This window comes from Phyllobates terribilis, unplaced genomic scaffold (assembly GCF_046119375.1).
Source record: "Phyllobates terribilis strain yellow unplaced genomic scaffold, ASM4611937v1 Scaffold_12__6_contigs__length_324123572, whole genome shotgun sequence".
NCBI classification, from domain to species: Eukaryota; Metazoa; Chordata; class Amphibia; order Anura; family Dendrobatidae; genus Phyllobates; species Phyllobates terribilis.
Genome location: NW_027362772.1, coordinates 93,429,249 through 93,446,045, shown reverse-complemented (window position 1 = coordinate 93,446,045; position 16,797 = coordinate 93,429,249). Strand labels below are relative to the sequence as shown.

Here is a 16,797-nt window from a genome sequence, read left to right as displayed (position 1 = left end):
ACGTGTAGTTCATGCCTCAGTGGATCTTAAGTCGCGGCAGCAGTCAGCAATTCTGTGCAGTTTATTTGCAATAAGGAGAACACCGAGTCCTTTCCACTTCACCTTTAAGGTTGAAAATCTCATTTCTGCTGAGAAGAAGTCACAAAGCTGCAGGAAACCAATCAATTACCACAACACGCTGCTGGGTCGGCACGGCGGATTAAGAGTTAATTTCCCAGCGTGGAGCGCGATGAATCTTTATTTGGAGACGATTTGGTGAAATGCGAACCCTGCACGGTATAATCAGCGTCCAGGAAAAGAAGCCACAAATCAGATGCACCGGCAACAATGTATCACCAAGAAAATGGTGATCATGGGTCGTATGACACATTTCAGGGGCTCACAAGTAATTGGCCAAAGTCGCTTTCCCATAAATAAAATGGCCACATTTAACCCTTCATGGAGAATCCTTTGCAGCAATGACGGCCTGAAGTCTGGAGGCCATGGACGGCACCATCGCTGGTCTCCGATGTGAGGCTTTGCCGCAATGATGGAGAAAAACCAAAAACAAGCAAAATATCCCAAATAACTGGAAGTAAATGGATAAATCGCACAGTGCAAAAATAATGATTAAATAATAAAGGGTATTTAGTTAACATAATTTTGTTCAAAATAATGTAAAAGCCATCTCACCACGTCACGGTAACCCTTATGGGACAGTCCTAACTCTAATATTAAAACCTTACCATTTGTCAAGTGACATACATATGGATAAGGGCAGAGAGACTGAATCAGAGATTGGGAGATTTTTTTTTATTTTTTTTATAAGCTAACCTGGACTTGTTCTTCTCAACAACTTGGTCCCTGACTTGTTTGGAGATCTCCTTGGTCTTCATTGTATTGTTTGGAGATGTCCTCGGTCTTCCTGGTGGTGTTTGGAGATCTCCTCGGTTTTCATGGTGTTGTTTGGAGAGCTCCTTGGTCTTCATGGTGTTGTTCGGAGATCTCCTTGGTCTTTTTGGTGTTATTTGGAGATCTCCTTGGTCTTCATGGTGTTGTTTGGAGATCTCCTTGGTCTTCATTGTATTGTTTGGAGATGTCCTCGGTCTTCCTGGTGGTGTTTGGAGATCTCCTCGGTTTTCATGGTGTTGTTTGGAGAGCTCCTTGGTCTTCATGGTGTTGTTCGGAGATCTCCTTGGTCTTTTTGGTGTTATTTGGAGATCTCCTTGGTCTTCATGGTGTTGTTTGGAGATCTCCTTGGTCTTCATGGTGTTGTTTGGAGATCTCCTTGGTCTTCATGGTGTTGTTTGGAGATCTCCTTGGTCTTCATGGTGTTGTTTGGAGATCTCCTTGGTCTTCATGGTGTTGTTTGGAGATCTCCTTGGTCTTCATGGTGTTGTTTGGAGATCTCCTTGGTCTTCCTGGTGTTGTTTGTAGATCTCCTCGGTCTTCATTGTATTGCTTGGAGATCTCCTTGGTCTTCATGGTGCTGTTTGGAGATCTCCTTGGTCTTCATGGTGTTGTTTGGAGATCTCCTTGGTCTTCATGGTGTTGTTTGGAGATCTCCTTGGTCTTCATGGTGTTGTTTGGAGATCTCCTCTGTCTTCATGGTGTTGTTTGGAGATCTCCTCTGTCTTCATGGTGTTGTTTGGAGATCTCCTTGCTCTTCACGGTGTTGTTTGGAGATCTCCTCAGTCTTCATGGTGTTGTTTGGAGATCTCCTTGTCTTCATGGTGGTGTTTGGAGATCTCCTTGGTCTTCATGGTGATGTTTGGAGATCTCCTTGGTCTTCATGGTGGTGTTTGGAGATCTCCTTGGTCTTCATGGTGTTGTTTGGAGATCTCCTTGGTCTTCATGGTGTTGTTTGGAGATCTCCTTGGTCTTCATGGTGTTGTTTGGAGATCTCCTTGGTCTTCCTGGCGTTGTTTGGAGATCTCCTTGGTCTTCCTGGCGTTGTTTGGAGATCTCCTCGGTCTTCATTGTATTGCTTGGAGATCTCCTTGGTCTTCATGGTGCTGTTTGGAGATCTCCTTGGTCTTCATGGTGTTGTTTGGAGATCTCCTTGGTCTTCATGGTGTTGTTTGGAGATCTCCTTGGTCTTCATGGTGTTGTTTGGAGATCTCCTCTGTCTTCATGGTGTTGTTTGGAGATCTCCTCTGTCTTCATGGTGTTGTTTGGAGATCTCCTTGGTCTTCATGGTGTTGTTTGGAGATCTCCTCAGTCTTCATGGTGTTGTTTGGAGATCTCCTTGTCTTCATGGTGGTGTTTGGAGATCTCCTTGGTCTTCATGGTGATGTTTGGAGATCTCCTTGGTCTTCATGGTGGTGTTTGGAGATCTCCTTGGTCTTCATGGTGTTGTTTGGAGATCTCCTTGGTCTTCATGGTGTTGTTTGGAGATCTCCTCGGTCTTCCTGGTGTTGTTTGGAGATCTCCTCGGTCTTCATTGTATTGCTTGGAGATCTCCTTGGTCTTCATGGTGCTGTTTGGAGATCTCCTTGGTCTTCATGGTGATGTTTGGAGATCTCCTTGGTCTTCATGGTGGTGTTTGGAGACCTCCTTGGTCTTCATGGTGTTGTTTGGAGATCTCCTTGGTCTTCATGGTGTTGTTTGGAGATCTCCTCGGTCTTCATGGTGTTGTCTGGAGATCTCCTTGGTCTTCATTGTATTGTTTGGAGATCTCCTCGCTCTTCTTGGTGTTGTTTGTAGATCTCCTCGGTCTTCATGGTGTTGTTTGGAGATCTCCTCGGTCTTCATGGTGTTGTTTGGAGATCTCCTTGGTCTCCATGGTGGCGTTTGGAGATCTCCTCGGTCTTCATGGTGTTGTTTGGAGATCTCCTTGGTCTTCATTGTATTGTTTGGAGATCTCCTTGGTCTCCATGGTGGTGTTTGGAGATCTCCTCGGTCTTCATGGTGTTGTTTGGAGATCTCCTTGGTCTTCATTGTATTGTTTGGAGATCTCCTTGGTCTTCATGGTGTTGTTTGGAGATCTCCTCGGTCTTCATGGTGTTTGGTTAGTTTTGCCTCTTGTTAATGGTGTTGCAGCCTCTGTGGCCTTTCAGAGAAGGTAAAGTGTATACAGACAGACATTAGATTGCACAAAGGGGGACGTCCTGTCACTAAGCATGGGACTTATGAAGGGAACTGCTTGCACCAGAAATTTTTAGGGCCTTTATTGCAAAAAGGGGTGAATACATATGCACATGACAATTTTTAGTTAACTGATCTCATAAATTTAATTTATTGCCTATATATTTCTCACTTCACCGGCTTGGACTATTTAGCGCTGATGCATCAACACAAATCAGAATACAAAACTATTTACACACAGGATGTAAGGTAACAAAATAGGTAAAAATCCAAGTGGGATGAATACTTTCGGAAGCCTCTATACTTATAGAAAGCCTTATTTTGGGGTTGCCCTGTCGCCCACCGTTAGCACAGAGTCGATGCTTTTCGGCACTATTGCAGGGAGCTGTCGGTAGGACGCGGTTCGGTCTCTTTAGGGGACGATACAATTAAGCAGCTCTATGAAGTGTATTCACCGGATACGTGCAGACGTTGCGATGCAGCAATCGGCGTCAGTGCAGTGCAGGACATTGTGTATCTGCCAGTTACTGATACCCTGCCGTGCGGAGCCCCCCATCCATCTCCTACAACTCAGGACTTACTGCTAATTAACGCCGCCGAGTCTCTGAACTGCCAACGGGTGAAGGGATGTGACCGGCCATCAATATTCCACCTGGCTCGCCGCCACGAGCTGTTCCCAGGGGACGGTGCCGCTGACCGCTGTGAGCGCCGAGAGCTGACCCGCGACTCCTCCGCTTAACACTCAAGACAGATACAAGTTATTCAAAGCCCACGATGGCGGCGCGCAACGCAACGCGGGCGCTAGAATTTGTCCATTTTGTTGCATTTGAAACGGATCCGTTTTTTTTTTGCTTATTGGATCCATTCCAAAACAGAAGAGGTGAACGTAGCACAGCGCGTGAGCTCGGAGGCCACTGATTGGCTGCGGGGCTGCACATGCACACCCCTGCTCCAGAGCTGCGCTCCGCTATCTCCGGCGGTCCTATTGAACATGAATGGAGGAGACGTGTGTATACTTGGCCTTCGCACCATTCAGAGCACCATTCTTGGGATAGGTGGGGTCCTAGCAGTTGGGACACCCAAATATCAGAAAGTTATCCACTACTCCATGGATAAGGGGGCAGCTTCTGATTTGTGATAACATTATAGATCACGCTCCCTCTAGTGGCGACTGAAGGCAGCTAGAACATCATAGCATATAAGTCTGCAGGGGGTTTCAGCCGATAATTCAGCCGATAATTTATGCCACATGTGAACTTCTTACATTGGCGCTCCGTGAATGAAAGTACAATAAGAGGCACGTGCACTATGAGTCTGGCCCATCTTAGCCCAGCGCACCCAGGCACAGCGCCAGTATGGCACATCTTAGCCCAGCGCACCAAGGCACAGCACCAGTCTGGCCCATCTTAGCCCAGCACTCCCAGACACAGCGCCAATCTGGCCCATCTTAGCCCAGCACTCCCAGACACAGCGCCAATCTGGCCCATCTTAGCTCAGCACTCCCAGGCACAGCGCACCCAGGCACAGCGCCAGTCTGGCCCATCTTAGCCCAGCGCACCCAGGTACAGCGCCAGTCTGGCCCATCTTAGCCCAGCACTCCCAGACACAGCGCCAATCTGGCCCATCTTAGCTCAGCACTCCCAGGCACAGCGCACCCAGGCACAGCAGCAGTCTGGCACATCTAAGCCCAGCGCACCCAGGTACAGCGCCAGTCTGGCCCATCTTAGCTCAGCACTCCCAGGTACAGCGCCAGTCTGGCTCATCTTAGCCCAGCGCACCCAGGTACAGCGCCAGTCTGGCTCATCTTAGCTCAGTACTCCCAGGCACAGCGCCAATCTGGCCCATCTTAGCTCAGCACTCCCAGGCACAGCGCACCCAGGCACAGCACCAGTCTGGCCCATCTTAGCTCAGCACTCCCAGGTACAGCGCCAGTCTGGCCCATCTTAGCTCAGCACTCCCAGGTACAGCGCCAGTCTGGCCCATCTTAGCCCAGCACGCCCAGGCACAGCGCCAGTCTGGCCCATCTTAGCCCAGCGCACCCAGGCACAGCGCCAGTCTGGCCCATCTTAGCCCAGCACGCCCAGGTACAGCGCCAGTCTGGCCCATCTTAGCCCAGCGCACCCAGGCACAGCACCAGTCTGGCACATCTAAGCCCAGCGCACCCAGGTACAGCACCAGTCTGGCACATCTTAGCCCAGCGCTCCCAGACACAGCGCCAGTCTGGCCCATCTTAGCCCAGCGCACCCAGGTACAGCGTCAGTCTGGCCCATCTTAGCCCAGCACACCCAGGCACATCTTAGCCCAGTGCACCCAGGCACAGTGCCAGTCTGGCCCATCTTAGCCCAGCGCACCAAGGCACAGCGCCAGTATGGCACATCTTAGCCCAGCACTCCCAGGCACAGCGCCAATCTGGCCCATCTTAGCTCAGCACTCCCAGGCACAGCGCACCCAGGCACAGCGCCAGTCTGGCCCATCTTAGCCCAGCGCACCCAGGTACAGCGCCAATCTGGCCCATCTTAGCTCAGCACTCCCAGGTACAGCGCCAGTCTGGCCCATCTTAGCCCAGCACGCCCAGGCACAGCGCCAGTCTGGCCCATCTTAGCCCAGCGCACCCAGGCACAGCGCCAGTCTGGCCCATCTTAGCCCAGCACGCCCAGGTACAGCGCCAGTCTGGCCCATCTTAGCCCAGCGCACCCAGGCACAGCACCAGTCTGGCACATCTAAGCCCAGCGCACCCAGGTACAGCACCAGTCTGGCACATCTTAGCCCAGCGCTCCCAGACACAGCGCCAGTCTGGCCCATCTTAGCCCAGCGCACCCAGGCACAGCGCCAATCTGGCACATCTTAGCCCAGTGCACCCAGGTACAGCGCCAGTCTGGCCCATCTTAGCCCAGCACTCCCAGGTACAGCACCAGTCTGGCCCATCTTAGCCCAGCGCACCCAGGTACAGCACCAGTCTGGCACATCTTAGCCCAGCGCACCCAGGCACAGCGCCAATCTGGCCCATCTTAGCTCAGCACTCCCAGGTACAGCGCCAGTCTGGCCCATCTTAGCCCAGCACTCCCAGGTACAGCGCCAGTCTGGCCCATCTTAGCCCAGCACTCCCAGGTACAGCGCCAGTCTGGCCCATCTTAGCCCAGCACTCCCAGGCACAGCTCCAGTCTGGCACATCTTAGCTCAGCGCACCCAGGTACAGCGTCAGTCTGGCCCATCTTAGCCCAGCACACCCAGGCACAGCGCACCCAGGCACAGCACCAGTCTGGCACATCTAAGCCCAGCGCACCCAGGCACAGCGCCAGTATGGCACATCTTAGCCCAGTGCACCCAGGCACAGTGCCAGTCTGGCCCATCTTAGCCCAGCGCACCAAGGCACAGCGCCAGTATGGCACATCTTAGCCCAGCACTCCCAGGCACAGCGCCAATCTGGCCCATCTTAGCTCAGCACTCCCAGGCACAGCGCACCCAGGCACAGCGCCAGTCTGGCCCATCTTAGCCCAGCGCACCCAGGTACAGCGCCAATCTGGCCCATCTTAGCTCAGCACTCCCAGGTACAGCGCCAGTCTGGCCCATCTTAGCCCAGCACGCCCAGGCACAGCGCCAGTCTGGCCCATCTTAGCCCAGCGCACCCAGGCACAGCGCCAGTCTGGCCCATCTTAGCCCAGCACGCCCAGGTACAGCGCCAGTCTGGCCCATCTTAGCCCAGCGCACCCAGGCACAGCACCAGTCTGGCACATCTAAGCCCAGCGCACCCAGGTACAGCACCAGTCTGGCACATCTTAGCCCAGCGCTCCCAGACACAGCGCCAGTCTGGCACCTCTTAGCCCAGCGCACCCAGGCACAGCGCCAATCTGGCACATCTTAGCCCAGTGCACCCAGGCACAGCGCCAGTCTTGGAGAATCCGGCCATTTGCCCTTCGGACACTTCACATTGCAATAAAGTCTGCTCCACCAGTGTGCATCAATCACCTTCATATTCTGGAAAGTTCCTGTGACGAAACAGCTTATTATCTTAATCAGCCAAACGTTTAGATTTGTTAAGCCAAGAGAAATACACTATCATCTTTGTGTTGACCTTTGAATGTATGTGTTTCTTTGGCTGGTCAAGAAGGACAGTGACTCAGTGTTTGGGAACAATGATGGTTGTTACTATGCTAATAGCATATTGTACTAAACCAGCTAGTTTATTTACAAGAGCCTGAGTGAGCCCTGCACCTTTCCCCCCCATCCTGTGACTGACGACCTGAGCCACCTATGTAAATATAAAAAGAGTTTTCTATCCTGCTGCAAGAAGAACCAAGGAGAAGCAGAGAATGAGAGAGGCATTCTTGAAGACATCAACTTAGTAGCATGGCTTTATCCAGAGAGACACAGATTTGGATTCTACATGATTCTAGTCTAAGGGTATCGGCCCTGACTGGAAAAAAACGGATCTGCTCCACTGACCATCAGAGAACTCATGGATACATTTGGGGAAACCAGGTTGGGACGATGGAGTCATGGACATGTTGTTTGGGGTTGCCAGGTGGGACTCTCCAGTTGCCTTGAATCCATGGAGACATTCGGAGAAGCCAGATTGGGACCACCCGGTCATCTGGCCCCATGGAAACTCTCGGGTCTCCTGGCCTCATACCTCGATGGACTGTTGGCTTCCTAAGCTTGCCGCTACCTTCTCTCTGTGGGGGCCCGCCAGAAGCGGGGGGCCGCTGGTTGAGGTAGTCGGCCGTGGAAGTCCCAGAGTCACAGCTGTTCTATCCCAGGCGGGCGGAGAGGAAGGGTGATGACTGTGTAAAGTTGCACCATCTTCGGTATTTGCTGGGACTGTTTTATCTGTTTATTGTCCGTATTGTCATGCTGTTTTACCCGCACCCTGTGTTGTCTGAGTAGCGTTGCGCACACGGAAGACCTCGGGTCTTCACATTTTGGTGGCAACAGTGGGATACTACTCAGCCCAACGGATTTGGGGGAGCAGCACCGTGCAAAGGAAGAAGCAAATGGTCACAGTTCCTTTTTGGGGACATTTTCTGACCGGTGCGGAGATATTCAGCAGAGCCGGGTGGCAGTCGCGCTTCAGGTCCCATCTTGTGAGAACTCCCGGGTCGGTCCATTAAATGACTCGCCGATCTGAGAAGGAACCAGTGATTGCTAAACACATTACACTCCGATGAAAATCTCGGCCGCGCTCCTCCGCCGCCGCTGCCTCTTCCCTCTCATTAGAGGGCGGCTGAGCTCCGGAGGGAGCCGGGAAGCGTCTCTTATACGGATGAAGTAGCAGACGAGCAGCGAGGAGCCGGGGGATAACGCAGCGTCAGGCCTGGCAGCTGATGGATGGAGAGGAGCAGGACTGCGCTAAACTTTTAATAAAACATAACGAGGCGTACAATCGTAAAATATTCCTTTAATTCACTGCTCCCCGGAGACGCTCCGGTGGCGTCACGCACAGCGCAGGCCCGGAGACGTAGTCAACCTCGGCCGCAAAAATCCTTAACCCATTCCCTAACATTAGACATGACATTAGACTGACCCTCTCTGGCCCTGAACTGGGGGGTAATGGAGTGGACCAGGACCCCTGATAATCTGGCACCAGCCTGGATAATAAAAACTCCTACCACAACACAAAAGAGAGGGGCAGACACTGGAGCCTACGACCCGACGGATGAAATCACAAGAGGAACAACTTCTGATGTGACATTTCTCCGAGATATTTATAGGTCACTGATGGCGGAAAGGCCGAGCAGCAACAGAGACAAGGAGACGAGTGCACAGAAATAGCTGGTGGTGGAGCTGCAGTGTGCGATACAGGCCAGCAGGAGGCGACCGAGCAAACAGCACCGACCGCAGCAACGGCACAGAACCTGCACTGATCACATACCTGTATAATAACAATAGACAACAGCCGACTACATTGTATCCTGCAAAACCCCAGCATATATGTACAGTGACTGCACCAGCAGGATACTGAGTGCAGCTCTGGAGTATAATACAGGATGCAACTCAGGATCAGTAATGTAATGTATGTACACAGTGACTGCACCAGCAGAATAGTGAGTGCAGCTCTGGGGTATAATACAGGATGTAACTCAGGATCAGTAATGTAATGTATGTACACAGTGACTGCACCAGCAGAATAGTGAGTGCAGCTCTGGAGTATAATACAGGATGTAACTCAGGATCAATAATGTAATGTATGTACACAGTGACTGCACCAGCAGAATAGTGAGTGCAGCTCTGGGGTATAATACAGGATGTAACTCAGGATCAGTAATGTAATGTATGTACACAGTGACTGCACCAGCAGAATAGTGAGTGCAGCTCTGGGGTATAATACAGGATGTAATGCAGGATCAGTAATGTAATGTATGTACACAGTGACTACACCAGCAGAATAGTGAGTGCAGCTCTGGGGTATAATACAGGATGTAATGCAGGATCAGTAATGTAAAGTATGTACACAGTGACTGCACCAGCAGAATAGTGAGTGCAGCTCTGGAGTATAATACAGGAGGTAACTCAGGATCAGTAATGTAATGTATGTACACAGTGACTGCACCAGCAGAATAGTGAGTGCAGCTCTGGAGTATAATACAGGATGTAACTCAGGATCAATAATGTAATGTATGTACACAGTGACTGCACCAGCAGAATAGTGAGTGCAGCTCTGGGGTATAATACAGGATGTAACTCAGGATCAGTAATGTAATGTATGTACACAGTGACTGCACCAGCAGAATAGTGAGTGCAGCTCTGGGGTATAATACAGGATGTAATGCAGGATCAGTAATGTAATGTATGTACACAGTGACTGCACCAGCAGAATAGTGAGTGCAGCTCTGGAGTATAATACAGGATGTAACTCAGGATCAGTAATGTAATGTATGTACACAGTGACTGCACCAGCAGAATAGTGAGTGCAGCTCTGGGGTATAATACAGGATGTAATGCAGGATCAGTAATGTAATGTATGTACACAGTGACTACACCAGCAGAATAGTGAGTGCAGCTCTGGAGTATAATACAGGATGTAACTCAGGATCAGTAATGTAATGTATGTACACAGTGACTGCACCAGCAGAATAGTGAGTGCAGCTCTGGAGTATAATACAGGATGTAACTCAGGATCAGTAATGTAATGTATGTACACAGTGACTGCACCAGCAGAATAGTGAGTGCAGCTCTGGGGTATAATACAGGATGTAACTCAGGATCAGTAATGTAATGTATGTACACAGTGACTGCACCAGCAGAATAGTGAGTGCAGCTCTGGGGTATAATACAGGATGTAACTCAGGATCAGTAATGTAATGTATGTACACAGTGACTGCACCAGCAGAATAGTGAGTGCAGCTCTGGAGTATAATACAGGATGTAACTCAGGATCAGTAATGTAATGTATGTACACAGTGACTCCACCAGCAGAATAGTGAGTGCAGCTCTGGGGTATAATACAGGAGGTAACTCAGGATCAGTAATGTAATATATGTACACAGTGACTGCACCAGCAGAATAGTGAGTGCAGCTCTGGAGTATAATACAGGAGGTAACTCAGGATCAGTAATGTAATGTATGTACACAGTGACTGCACCAGCAGAATAGTGAGTGCAGCTCTGGAGTATAATACAGGATGCAACTCAGGACTAGTAATGTAATGTATGTACACAGTGACTGCACCAGCAGAATAGTGAGTGCAGCTCTGGGGTATAATACAGGAGGTAACTCAGGATCAGTAATGTAATGTATGTACACAGTGACTGCACCAGCAGAATAGTGAGCGCAGCTCTGGAGTATAATACAGGAGGTAACCCAGGATCAGTAATGCAATGTATGTACACAGTGACTGCACCAGCAGAATAGTGAGTGCAGCTCTGGGGTATAATACAGGATGTAACTCAGGATCAGTAATGTAATGTATGTACACAGTGACTACACCAGCAGAATAGTGAGTGCAGCTCTGGAGTATAATACAGGAGGTAACCCAGGATCAGTAATGCAATGTATGTACACAGTGACTGCACCAGCAGAATAGTGAGTGCAGCTCTGGGGTATAATACAGGATGTAACTCAGGATCAGTAATGTAATGTATGTACACAGTGACTGCACCAGCAGAATAGTGAGTGCAGCTCTGGAGGATAATACAGGATGTAACTCAGGATCAGTAATGTAATATATGTACACAGTGACTGCACCAGCAGAATAGTGAGTGCAGCTCTGGAGTATAATACAGGATGTAACTCAGGATCAGTAATGTAATGTATGTACAGTGACTGCACCAGCAGGATACTGAGTGCAGCTCTGGAGTATAATACAGGATGTAACTCAGGATCAGTAATGTAATGTATGTACACAGTGACTGCACCAGCAGAATAGTGAGTGCAGCTCTGGGGTATAATACAGGATGTAACTCAGAATCAGTAATGTAATATATGTACACAGTGACTGCACCAGCAGAATAGTGAGTGCAGCTCTGGGGTATAATACAGGATGTAATGCAGGATCAGTAATGTAATGTATGTACACAGTGACTGCACCAGCAGAATAGTGAGTGCAGCTCTGGAGTATAATACAGGATGTAACTCAGGATCAGTAATGTAATGTATGTACACAGTGACTGCACCAGCAGAATAGTGAGTGCAGCTCTGGGGTATAATACAGGATGTAACTCAGGATCAGTAATGTAATGTATGTACACAGTGACTGCACCAGCAGAATAGTGAGTGCAGCTCTGGAGTATAATACAGGATGTAACTCAGGATCAGTAATGTAATGTATGTACACAGTGACTACACCAGCAGAATAGTGAGTGCAGCTCTGGAGTATAATACAGGAGGTAACCCAGGATCAGTAATGCAATGTATGTACACAGTGACTGCACCAGCAGAATAGTGAGTGCAGCTCTGGAGTATAATACAGGATGTAACTCAGGATCAGTAATGTAATGTATGTACACAGTGACTACACCAGCAGAATAGTGAGTGCAGCTCTGGAGTATAATACAGGATGTAACTCAGGATCAGTAATGTAATATATGTACACAGTGACTGCACCAGCAGAATAGTGAGTGCAGCTCTGGAGTATAATACAGGATGTAACTTAGGATCAGTAATGTAATATATGTACACAGTGACTGCACCAGCAGAATAGTGAGTGCAGCTCTGGAGTATAATACAGGAGGTAACTCAGGATCAGTAATGTAATGTATGTACACAGTGACTACACCAGCAGAATAGTGAGTGCAGCTCTGGAGTATAATACAGGATGTAACTCAAGATCAGTAATGTAATGTATGTACACAGTGACTGCACCAGCAGAATAGTGAGTGCAGCTCTGGAGTATAATACAGGATGTAACTCAGGATCAGTAATGTAATGTATGTACACAGTGACTACACCAGCAGAATAGTGAGTGCAGCTCTGGAGTATAATACAGGAGGTAACCCAGGATCAGTAATGCAATGTATGTACACAGTGACTGCACCAGCAGAATAGTGAGTGCAGCTCTGTAGGATAATACAGGATGTAACTCAGGATCAGTAATGTAATATATGTACACAGTGACTGCACCAGCAGAATAGTGAGTGCAGCTCTGGAGTATAATACAGGATGTAACTTAGGATCAGTAATGTAATATATGTACACAGTGACTGCACCAGCAGAATAGTGAGTGCAGCTCTGGAGTATAATACAGGAGGTAACTCAGGATCAGTAATGTAATGTATGTACACAGTGACTGCACCAGCAGAATAGTGAGTGCAGCTCTGGGGTATAATACAGGATGTAACTCAGGATCAGTAATGTAATGTATGTACACAGTGACTGCACCAGCAGAATAGTGAGTGCAGCTCTGGAGTATAATACAGGAGGTAACTCAGGATCAGTAATGTAATGTATGTACACAGTGACTGCACCAGCAGAATAGTGAGTGCAGCTCTGGAGTATAATACAGGATGTAACTTAGGATCAGTAATGTAATATATGTACACAGTGACTGCACCAGCAGAATAGTGAGTGCAGCTCTGGAGTATAATACAGGATGTAACTCAGGATCAGTAATGTAATGTATGTACACAGTGACTGCACCAGCAGAATAGTGAGTGCAGCTCTGGAGTATAATACAGGAGGTAACTCAGGATCAGTAATGTAATGTATGTACACAGTGACTGCACCAGCAGAATAGTGAGTGCAGCTCTGGAGTATAATACAGGAGGTAACTCAGGATCAGTAATGTAATATATGTACACAGTGACTGCACCAGCAGAATACTGAGTGCAGCTCTGGAGTATAATACAGGAGGTAACTCAGGATCAGTAATGTAATATATGTACACAGTGACTGCACCAGCAGAATAGTGAGTGCAGCTCTGGAGTATAATACAGGAGGTAACTCAGGATCAGTAATGTAATGTATGTACACAGTGACTGTACCAGCAGAATAGTGAGTGCAGCTCTGGAGTATAATACAGGAGGTAACTCAGGATCAGTAATGTAATGTATGTACACAGTGACTGCTCCAGCAGAATAGTGAGTGCAGCTCTGGAGTATAATACAGGAGGTAACTCAGGATCAGTAATGTAATGTATGTACACAGTCACTGCACCAGCAGAATAGTGAGTGCAGCTCTGGAGTATAATACAGGATGTAACTCAGGATCAGTAATGTAATGTATGTACACAGTAACTGCACCAGCAGAATAGTGAGTGCAGCTCTGGGGTATAATACAGGAGGTAACTCAGGATCAGTAATGTAATGTATGTACACAGTGACTGCACCAGCAGGATACTGAGTGCAGCTCTGGAGTATAATACAGGATGTAACTCAGGATCAGTAATGTAATGTATGTACACAGTGACTGCACCAGCAGAATAGTGAGTGCAGCTCTGGAGTATAATACAGGATGTAACTCAGGATCAGTAATGTAATGTATGTACACAGTGACTGCACCAGCAGAATAGTGAGTGCAGCTCTGGGGTATAATACAGGATGTAACTCAGGATCAGTAATGTAATGTATGTACACAGTGACTCCACCAGCAGAATAGTGAGTGCAGCTCTGGAGTATAATACAGGATGTAACTCAGGATCAGTAATGTAATGTATGTACACAGTGACTGCACCAGCAGAATAGTGAGTGCAGCTCTGGGGTATAATACAGGATGTAACTCAGGATCAGTAATGTAATGTATGTACACAGTGACTGCACCAGCAGAATAGTGAGTGCAGCTCTGGGGTATAATACAGGATGTAACTCAGGATCAGTAATGTAATGTATGTACACAGTGACTGCACCAGCAGAATAGTGAGTGCAGCTCTGGAGTATAATACAGGATGTAACTCCGGATCAGTAATGTAATGTATGTACACAGTGACTGCACCAGCAGAATAGTGAGTGCAGCTCTGGGGTATAATACAGGATGTAACTCAGGATCAGTAATGTAATGTATGTACACAGTGACTGCACCAGCAGAATAGTGAGTGCAGCTCTGGGGTATAATACAGGATGTAACTCAGGATCAGTAATGTAATGTATGTACACAGTGACTGCACCAGCAGAATAGTGAGTGCAGCTCTGGGGTATAATACAGGATGTAACTCAGGATCAGCAATGTAATGTATGTACACAGTGACTGCACCAGCAGAATAGTGAGTGCAGCTCTGGAGTATAATACAGGATGTAACTCAGGATCAGTAATGTAATGTATGTACACAGTGACTGCACCAGCAGAATAGTGAGTGCAGCTCTGGAGTATAATACAGGAGGTAACTCAGGATCAGTAATGTATGTACACAGTGACTGCACCAGCAGAATAGTGAGTGCAGCTCTGGAGTATAATACAGGATGTAACTCAGGATCAGTAATGTAATGTATGTACACAGTGACTGCACCAGCAGAATAGGGAGTGCAGCTCTGGAGTATAATACAGGATGTAACTCAGGATCAGTAATGTAATGTATGTACACAGTGACTGCACCAGCAGAATAGGGAGTGCAGCTCTGGAGTATAATACAGGATGTAACTCAGGATCAGTAATGTATGTACACAGTGACTGCACCAGCAGAATAGGGAGTGCAGCTCTGGAGTATAATACAGGATGTAACTCAGGATCAGTAATGTAATGTATGTACACAGTGACTGCACCAGCAGAATAGGGAGTGCAGCTCTGGAGTATAATACAGGATGTAACTCAGGATCAGTAATGTAATGTATGTACACAGTGACTGCACCAGCAGAATAGTGAGTGCAGCTCTGGAGTATAATACAGGATGTAACTCAGGATCAGTAATGTAATGTATGTACACAGTGACTGCACCAGCAGAATAGTGAGTGCAGCTCTGGGGTATAATACAGGATGTAACTCAGGATCAGTAATGTAATGTATGTACACAGTGACTGCACCAGCAGAATAGAGAGTGCAGCTCTGGAGTATAATACAGGATGTAACTCAGGATCAGTAATGTAATGTATGTACACAGAGACTGCACCAGCAGAATAGTGAGTGCAGCTCTGGAGTATAATACAGGAGGTAACTCAGTAATGTAATGTATGTACACAGTGACTGCACCAGCAGAATAGTGAGTGCAGCTCTGGAGTATAATACAGGAGGTAACTCAGGATCAGTAATGTAATGTATGTACACAGTGACTGCACCAGCAGAATAGTGAGTGCAGCTCTGGATGTACTTTAGAATAAGAGTGTAGATCCTGATGAATACAGTTTAGGTAAAGCGAGTACATTTTAGATTGCTAATGGTGATTTTCGGGAACAGCCCGGATTATACAATGGCTCCGCTGCGGCCGGATATACAAGCACCTCGAAATGCTAAAAGCTGTGAACCTTATTTCCAGCTCTGGACACAACCGAATAAATCTACCAGGTGTTTGTAAAGGTTTCTGTGTTACTGTGGCCATGATTAAAGGCTTGGTGATAATGGCGTCGGCCCGCGCTCCGCACCATAAAAGGTGATTAAACAAGAATCCTACGTTCCCTGCGAGGACGGTCACCGCCGCTCGCTGAATGGCCTTTATTCTCCTCCATTCCCTCTCGCTGGGAGGCTTTTAGCAGTTCAGTAGAGAAAAAAAAAATTAATGAAAAAGAAAAAAAAAAGCGACAAACACAATTTCCACATTAATGAGTAAACTGTATTAACGAGCCAGGGCTTTTCTATTACAACACAACCTTCCATGTAAATTCATTTGTACAAATTATGGAAATGGATCCCCCCCCCCCCCCCCAACGCGCGTTCGCCACCTCCATGATGGCCACAGAAAAAAACAACAACAACAACAACTCTGGAAAAAAACAGCCCCAAGGGGAAGAAAGCAGCAAATTGAGTAAAGCGATTGGCCAATTAAACGCCTCTGGGGCGGCGAGAGGTTTCATCCTGCAGGTTCTGATAAGCAAATATTTTCGGCTGGATGTAAATGTCGAGTATTTACCAGGGAATCGCTGAGACGGGACCGGGGAAATTGATTAAAAAAAAAATTCTAATTAAAAAAAAAAAAAAAAAAAAAAAGGGGTCACAATATCCAAGAGGTTTCCGCTACTTTCTTATCTTCCTATAGAAAATACTTTTTAGAGGTCTCCTTTTATAGTTATAGGGCCAGTTCAGTTTCGGACTCAGTTCGCAACTTTTTTTGTGTTTTCTCGCAAAGTTAACAGAAAATCTGACAGCACACACAGGGTTTCCTAAGCAGATGAGCAGGGGTAGGACACACAGACATGGGGGGTTTACTGATCCCCTATC

General features: G+C 47.7%; 1 protein-coding gene across 2 annotated transcripts in view; it reads right to left on the bottom strand.

Annotated features, from left to right (window-relative positions):
* Nucleotides 1-16,797, bottom strand: part of IGSF21 (immunoglobin superfamily member 21) — an 895,000-nt gene that overhangs the window by 826,653 nt on the left and 51,550 nt on the right. The gene's annotated exons all lie outside the window — the stretch shown is intronic.